Genomic DNA, 13,657 nt, shown 5'->3' with positions numbered 1-13,657 from the left:
TGGTATAATGCCTCAAGCATATGGACAAATATTGGAATATACAATGAAAAATGCTACTTGCTAATTTGAACATGTGAATAATGAATTGCATACCTGCCATGAATATTAGGAAAAAGGAGATATTTAGCAATCGCATTGATCAATGTAACTGAGCCCCAAGGCCTCGTCAAGGCATATCTCTATATTGGGGTCCCTAGCTCTGTGACCCTAACTGTGTGTCATCTCATTGCAATTAAAAACTGCTATGGGTGGAGAGGGGTAACTAAGGACTTTCTTATATAGGAGATGGAAAAAACATGGCCGAAAGGGGCGGAGCTGTGTTCACATTCAGAAAAAAACTACATATAACTGAATAGGATAACTGAAGTGAGCACTAATATATATATATTGAGTGCAAGCCAAAAAATACATACATTATAAAAGGATAAGGCTGCACATCAAACTTAAATAATGGTATAATGCCTCAAGCATATGGACAAATATTGGAATATACAATGAAAAATGCTACTTGCTAATTTGAACATGTGAATAATGAATTGCATACCTGCCATGAATATTAGGAAAAAGGAGATATTTAGCAATCGCATTGATCAATGTAACTGAGCCCCAAGGCCTCGTCAAGGCATATCTCTATATTGGGGTCCCTAGCTCTGTGACCCTAACTGTGTCATCTCATTGCAATTAAAAACTGCTATGGGTGGAGAGGGGTAACTAAGGACTTTCTTATATAGGAGATGGAAAAAACATGGCCGAAAGGGGCGGAGCTGTGTTCACATTCAGAAAAAAACTACATATAACTGAATAGGATAACTGAAGTGAGCACTAATATATATATATTGAGTGCAAGCCAAAAAATACATACATTATAAAAGGATAAGGCTGCACATCAAACTTAAATAATGGTATAATGCCTCAAGCATATGGACAAATATTGGAATATACAATGAAAAATGCTACTTGCTAATTTGAACATGTGAATAATGAATTGCATACCTGCCATGAATATTAGGAAAAAGGAGATATTTAGCAATCGCATTGATCAATGTAACTGAGCCCCAAGGCCTCGTCAAGGCATATCTCTATATTGGGGTCCCTAGCTCTGTGACCCTAACTGTGTGTCATCTCATTGCAATTAAAAACTGCTATGGGTGGAGAGGGGTAACTAAGGACTTTCTTATATAGGAGATGGAAAAAACATGGCCGAAAGGGGCGGAGCTGTGTTCACATTCAGAAAAAAACTACATATAACTGAATAGGATAACTGAAGTGAGCACTAATATATATATATTGAGTGCAAGCCAAAAAATACATACATTATAAAAGGATAAGGCTGCACATCAAACTTAAATAATGGTATAATGCCTCAAGCATATGGACAAATATTGGAATATACAATGAAAAATGCTACTTGCTAATTTGAACATGTGAATAATGAATTGCATACCTGCCATGAATATTAGGAAAAAGGAGATATTTAGCAATCGCATTGATCAATGTAACTGAGCCCCAAGGCCTCGTCAAGGCATATCTCTATATTGGGGTCCCTAGCTCTGTGACCCTAACTGTGTGTCATCTCATTGCAATTAAAAACTGCTATGGGTGGAGAGGGGTAACTAAGGACTTTCTTATATAGGAGATGGAAAAAACATGGCCGAAAGGGGCGGAGCTGTGTTCACATTCAGAAAAAAACTACATATAACTGAATAGGATAACTGAAGTGAGCACTAATATATATATATTGAGTGCAAGCCAAAAAATACATACATTATAAAAGGATAAGGCTGCACATCAAACTTAAATAATGGTATAATGCCTCAAGCATATGGACAAATATTGGAATATACAATGAAAAATGCTACTTGCTAATTTGAACATGTGAATAATGAATTGCATACCTGCCATGAATATTAGGAAAAAGGAGATATTTAGCAATCGCATTGATCAATGTAACTGAGCCCCAAGGCCTCGTCAAGGCATATCTCTATATTGGGGTCCCTAGCTCTGTGACCCTAACTGTGTCATCTCATTGCAATTAAAAACTGCTATGGGTGGAGAGGGGTAACTAAGGACTTTCTTATATAGGAGATGGAAAAAACATGGCCGAAAGGGGCGGAGCTGTGTTCACATTCAGAAAAAAACTACATATAACTGAATAGGATAACTGAAGTGAGCACTAATATATATATATTGAGTGCAAGCCAAAAAATACATACATTATAAAAGGATAAGGCTGCACATCAAACTTAAATAATGGTATAATGCCTCAAGCATATGGACAAATATTGGAATATACAATGAAAAATGCTACTTGCTAATTTGAACATGTGAATAATGAATTGCATACCTGCCATGAATATTAGGAAAAAGGAGATATTTAGCAATCGCATTGATCAATGTAACTGAGCCCCAAGGCCTCGTCAAGGCATATCTCTATATTGGGGTCCCTAGCTCTGTGACCCTAACTGTGTGTCATCTCATTGCAATTAAAAACTGCTATGGGTGGAGAGGGGTAACTAAGGACTTTCTTATATAGGAGATGGAAAAAACATGGCCGAAAGGGGCGGAGCTGTGTTCACATTCAGAAAAAAACTACATATAACTGAATAGGATAACTGAAGTGAGCACTAATATATATATATTGAGTGCAAGCCAAAAAATACATACATTATAAAAGGATAAGGCTGCACATCAAACTTAAATAATGGTATAATGCCTCAAGCATATGGACAAATATTGGAATATACAATGAAAAATGCTACTTGCTAATTTGAACATGTGAATAATGAATTGCATACCTGCCATGAATATTAGGAAAAAGGAGATATTTAGCAATCGCATTGATCAATGTAACTGAGCCCCAAGGCCTCGTCAAGGCATATCTCTATATTGGGGTCCCTAGCTCTGTGACCCTAACTGTGTGTCATCTCATTGCAATTAAAAACTGCTATGGGTGGAGAGGGGTAACTAAGGACTTTCTTATATAGGAGATGGAAAAAACATGGCCGAAAGGGGCGGAGCTGTGTTCACATTCAGAAAAAAACTACATATAACTGAATAGGATAACTGAAGTGAGCACAAATATATCTATATTGAGTGCAAGCCAAAAAATACATACATTATAAAAGGATAAGGCTGCACATCAAACTTAAATAATGGTATAATGCCTCAAGCATATGGACAAATATTGGAATATACAATGAAAAATGCTACTTGCTAATTTGAACATGTGAATAATGAATTGCATACCTGCCATGAATATTAGGAAAAAGGAGATATTTAGCAATCGCATTGATCAATGTAACTGAGCCCCAAGGCCTCGTCAAGGCATATCTCTATATTGGGGTCCCTAGCTCTGTGACCCTAACTGTGTGTCATCTCATTGCAATTAAAAACTGCTATGGGTGGAGAGGGGTAACTAAGGACTTTCTTATATAGGAGATGGAAAAAACATGGCCGAAAGGGGCGGAGCTGTGTTCACATTCAGAAAAAAACTACATATAACTGAATAGGATAACTGAAGTGAGCACTAATATATCTATATTGAGTGCAAGCCAAAAAATACATACATTATAAAAGGATAAGGCTGCACATCAAACTTAAATAATGGTATAATGCCTCAAGCATATGGACAAATATTGGAATATACAATGAAAAATGCTACTTGCTAATTTGAACATGTGAATAATGAATTGCATACCTGCCATGAATATTAGGAAAAAGGAGATATTTAGCAATCGCATTGATCAATGTAACTGAGCCCCAAGGCCTCGTCAAGGCATATCTCTATATTGGGGTCCCTAGCTCTGTGACCCTAACTGTGTGTCATCTCATTGCAATTAAAAACTGCTATGGGTGGAGAGGGGTAACTAAGGACTTTCTTATATAGGAGATGGAAAAAACATGGCCGAAAGGGGCGGAGCTGTGTTCACATTCAGAAAAAAACTACATATAACTGAATAGGATAACTGAAGTGAGCACTAATATATATATATTGAGTGCAAGCCAAAAAATACATACATTATAAAAGGATAAGGCTGCACATCAAACTTAAATAATGGTATAATGCCTCAAGCATATGGACAAATATTGGAATATACAATGAAAAATGCTACTTGCTAATTTGAACATGTGAATAATGAATTGCATACCTGCCATGAATATTAGGAAAAAGGAGATATTTAGCAATCGCATTGATCAATGTAACTGAGCCCCAAGGCCTCGTCAAGGCATATCTCTATATTGGGGTCCCTAGCTCTGTGACCCTAACTGTGTGTCATCTCATTGCAATTAAAAACTGCTATGGGTGGAGAGGGGTAACTAAGGACTTTCTTATATAGGAGATGGAAAAAACATGGCCGAAAGGGGCGGAGCTGTGTTCACATTCAGAAAAAAACTACATGTAACTGAATAGGATAACTGAAGTGAGCACTAATATATATATATTGAGTGCAAGCCAAAAAATACATACATTATAAAAGGATAAGGCTGCACATCAAACTTAAATAATGGTATAATGCCTCAAGCATATGGACAAATATTGGAATATACAATGAAAAATGCTACTTGCTAATTTGAACATGTGAATAATGAATTGCATACCTGCCATGAATATTAGGAAAAAGGAGATATTTAGCAATCGCATTGATCAATGTAACTGAGCCCCAAGGCCTCGTCAAGGCATATCTCTATATTGGGGTCCCTAGCTCTGTGACCCTAACTGTGTGTCATCTCATTGCAATTAAAAACTGCTATGGGTGGAGAGGGGTAACTAAGGACTTTCTTATATAGGAGATGGAAAAAACATGGCCGAAAGGGGCGGAGCTGTGTTCACATTCAGAAAATAACTACATATAACTGAATAGGATAACTGAAGTGAGCACTAATATATATATATTGAGTGCAAGCCAAAAAATACATACATTATAAAAGGATAAGGCTGCACATCAAACTTAAATAATGGTATAATGCCTCAAGCATATGGACAAATATTGGAATATACAATGAAAAATGCTACTTGCTAATTTGAACATGTGAATAATGAATTGCATACCTGCCATGAATATTAGGAAAAAGGAGATATTTAGCAATCGCATTGATCAATGTAACTGAGCCCCAAGGCCTCGTCAAGGCATATCTCTATATTGGGGTCCCTAGCTCTGTGACCCTAACTGTGTGTCATCTCATTGCAATTAAAAACTGCTATGGGTGGAGAGGGGTAACTAAGGACTTTCTTATATAGGAGATGGAAAAAACATGTCCGAAAGGGGCGGAGCTGTGTTCACATTCAGAAAAAATCTACATATAACATAATTTTTCTGAATGTGAACACAGCTCCGCCCCTTTCGGCCATGTTTTTTCCATCTCCTATATAAGAAAATCCTTAGTTACCCCTCTCCACCCATAGCAGTTTTTAATTGCAATGAGATGACACACAGTTAGGGTCACAGAGCTAGGGACCCCAATATAGAGATATGCCTTGACGAGGCCTTGGGGCTCAGTTACATTGATCAATGCAATTGCTAAATATCTCCTTTTTCCTAATATTCATGGCAGGTATGCAATTCATTATTCACATGTTCAAATTAGCAAGTAGCATTTTTCATTGTATATTCCAATATTTGTCCATATGCTTGAGGCATTATACCATTATTTAAGTTTGATGTGCAGCCTTATCCTTTTATAATGTATGTATTTTTTGGCTTGCACTCAATATATATATATTAGTGCTCACTTCAGTTATCCTATTCAGTTATATGTAGATTTTTTCTGAATGTGAACACAGCTCCGCCCCTTTCGGCCATGTTTTTTCCATCTCCTATATAAGAAAGTCCTTAGTTACCCCTCTCCACCCATAGCAGTTTTTAATTGCAATGAGATGACACACAGTTAGGGTCACAGAGCTAGGGACCCCAATATAGAGATATGCCTTGACGAGGCCTTGGGGCTCAGTTACATTGATCAATGCGATTGCTAAATATCTCCTTTTTCCTAATATTCATGGCAGGTATGCAATTCATTATTCACATGTTCAAATTAGCAAGTAGCATTTTTCATTGTATATTCCAATATTTGTTCATATGCTTGAGGCATTATACCATTATTTAAGTTTGATGTGCAGCCTTATCCTTTTATAATGTATGTATTTTTTGGCTTGCACTCAATATATATATATTAGTGCTCACTTCAGTTATCCTATTCAGTTATATGTAGTTTTTTTCTGAATGTGAACACAGCTCCGCCCCTTTCGGCCATGTTTTTTCCATCTCCTATATAAGAAAGTCCTTAGTTACCCCTCTCCACTCATAGCAGTTTTTAATTGCAATGAGATGACACACAGTTAGGGTCACAGAGCTAGGGACCCCAATATAGAGATATGCCTTGACGAGGCCTTGGGGCTCAGTTACATTGATCAATGCGATTGCTAAATATCTCCTTTTTCCTAATATTCATGGCAGGTATGCAATTCATTATTCACATGTTCAAATTAGCAAGTAGCATTTTTCATTGTATATTCCAATATTTGTATATATGCTTGAGGCATTATACCATTTTTTAAGTTTGATGTGCAGCCTTATCCTTTTATAATGTATGTATTTTTTGGCTTGCACTCAATATATATATATTAGTGCTCACTTCAGTTATCCTATTCAGTTATATGTAGTTTTTTTCTGAATGTGAACACAGCTCCGCCCCTTTCGGCCATGTTTTTTCCATCTCCTATATAAGAAAGTCCTTAGTTACCCCTCTCCACCCATAGCAGTTTTTAATTGCAATGAGATGACACACAGTTAGGGTCACAGAGCTAGGGACCCCAATATAGAGATATGCCTTGACGAGGCCTTGGGGCTCAGTTACATTGATCAATGCGATTGCTAAATATCTCCTTTTTCCTAATATTCATGGCAGGTATGCAATTCATTATTCACATGTTCAAATTAGCAAGTAGCATTTTTCATTGTATATTCCAATATTTGTCCATATGCTTGAGGCATTATACCATTATTTAAGTTTGATGTGCAGCCTTATCCTTTTATAATGTATGTATTTTTTGGCTTGCACTCAATATATATATATTAGTGCTCACTTCAGTTATCCTATTCAGTTTTATGTAGTTTTTTTCTGAATGTGAACACAGCTCCGCCCCTTTCGGCCATGTTTTTTCCATCTCCTATATAAGAAAGTCCTTAGTTACCCCTCTCCACCCATAGCAGTTTTTAATTGCAATGAGATGACACACAGTTAGGGTCACAGAGCTAGGGACCCCAATATAGAGATATGCCTTGACGAGGCCTTGGGGCTCAGTTACATTGATCAATGCGATTGCTAAATATCTCCTTTTTCCTAATATTCATGGCAGGTATGCAATTCATTATTCACATGTTCAAATTAGCAAGTAGAATTTTTCATTGTATATTCCAATATTTGTCCATATGCTTGAGGCATTATACCATTATTTAAGTTTGATGTGCAGCCTTATCCTTTTATAATGTATGTATTTTTTGGCTTGCACTCAATATATATATATTAGTGCTCACTTCAGTTATCCTATTCAGTTATATGTAGTTTTTTTCTGAATGTGAACACAGCTCCGCCCCTTTCGGCCATGTTTTTTCCATCTCCTATATAAGAAAGTCCTTAGTTACCCCTCTCCACCCATAGCAGTTTTTAATTGCAATGAGATGACACACAGTTAGGGTCACAGAGCTAGGGACCCCAATATAGAGATATGCCTTGATGAGGCCTTGGGGCTCAGTTACATTGATCAATGCGATTGCTAAATATCTCCTTTTTCCTAATATTCATGGCAGGTATGCAATTCATTATTCACATGTTCAAATTAGCAAGTAGCATTTTTCATTGTATATTCCAATATTTGTCCATATGCTTGAGGCATTATACCATTATTTAAGTTTGATGTGCAGCCTTATCCTTTTATAATGTATGTATTTTTTGGCTTGCACTCAATATATATATATTAGTGCTCACTTCAGTTATCCTATTCAGTTATATGTAGTTTTTTTCTGAATGTGAACACAGCTCCGCCCCTTTCGGCCATGTTTTTTCCATCTCCTATATAAGAAAGTCCTTAGTTACCCCTCTCCACCCATAGCAGTTTTTAATTGCAATGAGATGACACACAGTTAGGGTCACAGAGCTAGGGACCCCAATATAGAGATATGCCTTGACGAGGCCTTGGGGCTCAGTTACATTGATCAATGCGATTGCTAAATATCTCCTTTTTCCTAATATTCATGGCAGGTATGCAATTCATTATTCACATGTTCAAATTAGCAAGTAGCATTTTTCATTGTAGATTCCAATATTTGTCCATATGCTTGAGGCATTATACCATTATTTAAGTTTGATGTGCAGCCTTATCCTTTTATAATGTATGTATTTTTTGGCTTGCACTCAATATATATATATTAGTGCTCACTTCAGTTATCCTATTCAGTTATATGTAGTTTTTTTCTGAATGTGAACACAGCTCCGCCCCTTTCGGCCATGTTTTTTCCATCTCCTATATAAGAAAGTCCTTAGTTACCCCTCTCCACCCATAGCAGTTTTTAATTGCAATGAGATGACACACAGTTAGGGTCACAGAGCTAGGGACCCCAATATAGAGATATGCCTTGACGAGGCCTTGGGGCTCAGTTACATTGATCAATGCGATTGCTAAATATCTCCTTTTTCCTAATATTCATGGCAGGTATGCAATTCATTATTCACATGTTCAAATTAGCAAGTAGCATTTTTCATTGTATATTCCAATATTTGTCCATATGCTTGAGGCATTATACCATTATTTAAGTTTGATGTGCAGCCTTATCCTTTTATAATGTATGTATTTTTTGGCTTGCACTCAATATATATATATTAGTGCTCACTTCAGTTATCCTATTCAGTTATATGTAGTTTTTTTCTGAATGTGAACACAGCTCCGCCCCTTTCGGCCATGTTTTTTCCATCTCCTATATAAGAAAGTCCTTAGTTACCCCTCTCCACCCATAGCAGTTTTTAATTGCAATGAGATGACACACAGTTAGGGTCACAGAGCTAGGGACCCCAATATAGAGATATGCCTTGACGAGGCCTTGGGGCTCAGTTACATTGATCAATGTGATTGCTAAATATCTCCTTTTTCCTAATATTCATGGCAGGTATGCAATTCATTATTCATATGTTCAAATTAGCAAGTAGCATTTTTCATTGTATATTCCAATATTTGTCCATATGCTTGAGGCATTATACCATTATTTAAGTTTGATGTGCAGCCTTATCCTTTTATAATGTATGTATTTTTTGGCTTGCACTCAATATATATATATTAGTGCTCACTTCAGTTATCCTATTCAGTTATATGTAGTTTTTTTCTGAATGTGAACACAGCTCCGCCCCTTTCGGCCATGTTTTTTCCATCTCCTATATAAGAAAGTCCTTAGTTACCCCTCTCCACCCATAGCAGTTTTTAATTGCAATGAGATGACACACAGTTAGGGTCACAGAGCTAGGGACCCCAATATAGAGATATGCCTTGACGAGGCCTTGGGGCTCAGTTACATTGATCAATGCGATTGCTAAATATCTCCTTTTTCCTAATATTCATGGCAGGTATGCAATTCATTATTCACATGTTCAAATTAGCAAGTAGCATTTTTCATTGTATATTCCAATATTTGTCCATATGCTTGAGGCATTATACCATTATTTAAGTTTGATGTGCAGCCTTATCCTTTTATAATGTATGTATTTTTTGGCTTGCACTCAATATATATATATTAGTGCTCACTTCAGTTATCCTATTCAGTTATATGTAGTTTTTTTCTGAATGTGAACACAGCTCCGCCCCTTTCGGCCATGTTTTTTCCATCTCCTATATAAGAAAGTCCTTAGTTACCCCTCTCCACCCATAGCAGTTTTTAATTGCAATGAGATGACACACAGTTAGGGTCACAGAGCTAGGGACCCCAATATAGAGATATGCCTTGACGAGGCCTTGGGGCTCAGTTACATTGATCAATGCGATTGCTAAATATCTCCTTTTTCCTAATATTCATGGCAGGTATGCAATTCATTATTCACATGTTCAAATTAGCAAGTAGCATTTTTCATTGTATATTCCAATATTTGTCCATATGCTTGAGGCATTATACCATTATTTAAGTTTGATGTGCAGCCTTATCCTTTTATAATGTATGTATTTTTTGGCTTGCACTCAATATATATATATTAGTGCTCACTTCAGTTATCCTATTCAGTTATATGTAGTTTTTTTCTGAATGTGAACACAGCTCCGCCCCTTTCGGCCATGTTTTTTCCATCTCCTATATAAGAAAGTCCTTAGTTACCCCTCTCCACCCATAGCAGTTTTTAATTGCAATGAGATGACACACAGTTAGGGTCACAGAGCTAGGGACCCCAATATAGAGATATGCCTTGACGAGGCCTTGGGGCTCAGTTACATTGATCAATGTGATTGCTAAATATCTCCTTTTTCCTAATATTCATGGCAGGTATGCAATTCATTATTCATATGTTCAAATTAGCAAGTAGCATTTTTCATTGTATATTCCAATATTTGTCCATATGCTTGAGGCATTATACCATTATTTAAGTTTGATGTGCAGCCTTATCCTTTTATAATGTATGTATTTTTTGGCTTGCACTCAATATATATATATTAGTGCTCACTTCAGTTATCCTATTCAGTTATATGTAGTTTTTTTCTGAATGTGAACACAGCTCCGCCCCTTTCGGCCATGTTTTTTCCATCTCCTATATAAGAAAGTCCTTAGTTACCCCTCTCCACCCATAGCAGTTTTTAATTGCAATGAGATGACACACAGTTAGGGTCACAGAGCTAGGGACCCCAATATAGAGATATGCCTTGACGAGGCCTTGGGGCTCAGTTACATTGATCAATGCGATTGCTAAATATCTCCTTTTTCCTAATATTCATGGCAGGTATGCAATTCATTATTCACATGTTCAAATTAGCAAGTAGCATTTTTCATTGTATATTCCAATATTTGTCCATATGCTTGAGGCATTATACCATTATTTAAGTTTGATGTGCAGCCTTATCCTTTTATAATGTATGTATTTTTTGGCTTGCACTCAATATATATATATTAGTGCTCACTTCAGTTATCCTATTCAGTTATATGTAGTTTTTTTCTGAATGTGAACACAGCTCCGCCCCTTTCGGCCATGTTTTTTCCATCTCCTATATAAGAAAGTCCTTAGTTACCCCTCTCCACCCATAGCAGTTTTTAATTGCAATGAGATGACACACAGTTAGGGTCACAGAGCTAGGGACCCCAATATAGAGATATGCCTTGACGAGGCCTTGGGGCTCAGTTACATTGATCAATGCGATTGCTAAATATCTCCTTTTTCCTAATATTCATGGCAGGTATGCAATTCATTATTCACATGTTCAAATTAGCAAGTAGCATTTTTCATTGTATATTCCAATATTTGTCCATATGCTTGAGGCATTATACCATTATTTAAGTTTGATGTGCAGCCTTATCCTTTTATAATGTATGTATTTTTTGGCTTGCACTCAATATATATATATTAGTGCTCACTTCAGTTATCCTATTCAGTTATATGTAGTTTTTTTCTGAATGTGAACACAGCTCCGCCCCTTTCGGCCATGTTTTTTCCATCTCCTATATAAGAAAGTCCTTAGTTACCCCTCTCCACCCATAGCAGTTTTTAATTGCAATGAGATGACACACAGTTAGGGTCACAGAGCTAGGGACCCCAATATAGAGATATGCCTTGACGAGGCCTTGGGGCTCAGTTACATTGATCAATGCGATTGCTAAATATCTCCTTTTTCCTAATATTCATGGCAGGTATGCAATTCATTATTCACATGTTCAAATTAGCAAGTAGCATTTTTCATTGTATATTCCAATATTTGTCCATATGCTTGAGGCATTATACCATTATTTAAGTTTGATGTGCAGCCTTATCCTTTTATAATGTATGTATTTTTTGGCTTGCACTCAATATATATATATTAGTGCTCACTTCAGTTATCCTATTCAGTTATATTAGAGAGATGTAGGCAGGGATTCAAGGCCTTCAGACCTTGCTGCCGATGCTACGTAAAATTCTATTCTCTAATAATTGCGCTCTTAGTCTGCAATTACTGTACGGTGAGCAACTGGAGAAGAGACAGTGTATTAGAGGCATTGAGGCAGGATTTATTGCATTACAATCATTGGTGCTGCCATGTACAAACAACAGTTCTTTTCAGGGTTAACTTAAATAAATTTTAATCTCTAATATTACCACTATTGGTAATATTGGTTATCTACAAATGGTGTACGGCGAAGTTCTAAAGAGGAATAATGTATTAGAGGCACCTAGGCAGGTTCATAGTCCTTAGTGCTGTGTCTATATAAAAAAAATATATTCTGTTGTCTAATAATACTGCTCTTAGTGTGCAATTTTTGTAGGGTGAGCTTTGGAAGAAGGAATATTGTATTAGAGGCATGCAGGCTAGAATTCTAACCTAAATGACGTTACTGCTCCTAGGTAAAAAAAAATCTCTTCCATTCTCTAATAATACCGCTCTTGTTCTACAATTAGTGTAGGGTGAGCTTCTAGCATAGGGATAGTATTAAAAGCATTTAGGCAGGGTTCATTACATTACAGTCCTTGGGGCTGCCATGTACAACCAACAGTCCTCTAAACATGAACAGGGATAGTGTATTAGAGACATGTAGGCAGGGGTTTACAAAGTTTGATCTTGGTGATTCATAAACAATCTGTTATATTCTATAATAATGAAATGGAATGTGTAGCACTTGTCATGGCTAAGAGCATATTTGCTCGAAATGCCTAGACTAAGGTCTACACACACATACTTTTTTAACATATTTGCTTACATTTTTACTATGGAAATAAAAGTCAAGTAGTCTGCAGTTATTGTAGGGTGAGCTTCTGTAGTAGGGAAAGTATTACAGCCATTTAGTCAGAATCCATTGCATTATTGTCCTTGGTGCTGCCACATACTACAAACAGCACTTTTAAGAGCTAATTTCAATGCATTTAATTTTCTAATAATACCAATGTTAGTCTGCAATTGGTATTGGGTGAGCTTCTGAACTGGAAAAATATATTAGATGCATTGAGGCAGGTTTCATAGTGGTACAGTCCTTGGTGCTGCTGCTATATAGAAAATCTATTCTATTCTCTAATAATACCGCTCTTTGTCTACAATTAGTCTACAGTGAGCTTCCGGCCTAAGGATAGTGATTTAGAGGCATGTAAGCAGGGATTCTTGTCTTACAGACCTTGCTGCTGATGCTAAATAAGAAAATCTATTCTCTAAAAATACTGCTCTTACTTTTCAAATAATGTAGGCTGAGCTTATGGAGTAGTGGATAGTGTATAAAAGGCATGTAGGCAGGGATTCAAGGCTTACAGACCTTGCTGCTAGTGCTATGTAAAAAATGTATTCTATTCTATAACAATACCAATATAAGTCTGCAATTAGTGTAGGGTGATCTTCTGGAGTAGGGATAGTGTATTAGAGGCATATAGTCAGGGACTCTAGGCTTACAGACTTTGCTGCTGCTACATAAAAACTCTTTTCTATTTTCTAATAATATCGCTCTTTGTAACTAATGTAGGC

The sequence above is a fragment of the Anomaloglossus baeobatrachus genome, chromosome 6 (assembly GCF_048569485.1).
Source record: "Anomaloglossus baeobatrachus isolate aAnoBae1 chromosome 6, aAnoBae1.hap1, whole genome shotgun sequence".
NCBI lineage: Eukaryota > Metazoa > Chordata > Amphibia > Anura > Aromobatidae > Anomaloglossus > Anomaloglossus baeobatrachus.
Note: the sequence above shows the minus strand (reverse complement) of the source record.